At 45.8% G+C, this 1,490-nt stretch overlaps 1 protein-coding gene across 1 annotated transcript in view; it reads left to right on the forward strand.

Moving 5' to 3' along the window:
- The window catches only part of ACTR5 (ARP5 actin-related protein 5 homolog (yeast)), a 28,090-nt gene that overhangs the window by 5,544 nt on the left and 21,056 nt on the right, over positions 1 to 1,490 (forward strand). The gene's annotated exons all lie outside the window — the stretch shown is intronic.

The raw sequence follows: 1,490 nt of genomic DNA on the forward strand, positions 1-1,490 counted from the left end.
AAGAAGAATCAATGCCTTTGAATTGTAGTGTTGGATAAGTGTATTGAATATCCATGCCACGGACTGCTGTGTTGGAGGAAGAAGTGCATCAAGGGTGCTCCTTCGAGGCAAGAATGGTGAAACTTCGTCTAACTTACTTTTGGGCATATTTTAACAAGGATCCAATCCTTGGAGAGAGAGAGCATGCTGGGAAAGCTCACCACCAGCGAAAGAAGGGAAGATCCTTAACAGGATTGGTCGACATAGTAACTTCCACAGTGAGCTTGACATTTGGGATATTGCTAACATCTCCCTTATAGAATGAGTCTTGTACACATTATTTGTGCAAAAGGTGGAGTGGAAAATGAAAGTACTAGCTCAGGATCGGGAAGCTGTGGTGCCGTGGTCCGCTGTGTGTTGCACTGTCCGTGACTCCAGTGGAACAAGATGGGCAGTCTCCTCCCATTAGGATTCATAGCCTTGGAAACCAGGTGGAGAGGGGGTCGAAGTCCGAGCCAGTCGGACAGCAGTGAGTTTGACCAGTGCTGGCTTATGACGCGCCTTCACTGGTTGACTATGGTTAATTCACTTTCCCTTTTATCCTTGGTGACCTGGAAAGAGTAGAATAGATGGTCTCTCAGCTCCAAATCTCTAATTCTGGAACCTGATTTATAAGGAGATCACACAGGAGGGAACTCCCCTGGCGTAGAGTGTAGCGAGTGGTGCTGCTAGTCCACAGGCCACACCTCCAGTGGTTCGAATCCACCAGCGGCTCCTGGTGAGAAAGCGGTCAGTCTCCTTCCTTCATACTTGCAGTATCTGAAAATGCAATGGAGGATTAGCTCTGAATCAGTTCTGACTCAGTGATACTGAGTTTTGGAGAGTAGCACAGGACCTGAAACTAGGAAGCACTCAGTGTTTATAAAGAACTTAGTTGAATATGTTTAGAAGGAGCTCTCTTAGCTTAGTATGTTATGTGTCGACCTGCTCACTGAAAAGTCAGCAGTTTGAGTCCTCCAGCCGCTTGGCAGGAGAAAGAGCCGGTGGATTGTCCCTGTTGAGATCTACAGCCATGTGGATCCAAAGGAGGGTCCATGAGTCGTCACTGACAGAAGTGGCTGTGGCTGGACTCCTGTTGAAAGATCTTTTACTAGTACTATTTAGACCTTTTCAGGTACAGTGCCTGTCACATGCTAGGTATTCCTTAAGTGTTTCTAATTCAAAAGAAAAGGTAAATGAGGGAGCTCTGGTGACCTAGTGGCAAGAAGGTGCACTGCAATTCAAAAGGTGCACGGTTCAAATCCACCAGATGCTCTGCTGAAGAAGGAGGGGCAATCTCCTCCTGTACCAGTCAGATCCAATTTGACGGTACATGCACAAAAAATAATAATTTTTAAAAAAAGGTAAATGTTGTTTCTGTCATGTTTCACATTTGTCCTGTGTTATGGTTGGTTTAGTTTGTGAAGAGCCGGGACCAGCTCTGTGCCCTCTTTGTTTTTTTGGTTTGGTTC

The sequence above is a fragment of the Elephantulus edwardii genome, unplaced genomic scaffold (assembly GCF_000299155.1).
Source record: "Elephantulus edwardii isolate Elephantulus edwardi_28Jun2011 unplaced genomic scaffold, EleEdw1.0 scaffold00015, whole genome shotgun sequence".
Classification (NCBI taxonomy): Eukaryota; Metazoa; Chordata; class Mammalia; order Macroscelidea; family Macroscelididae; genus Elephantulus; species Elephantulus edwardii.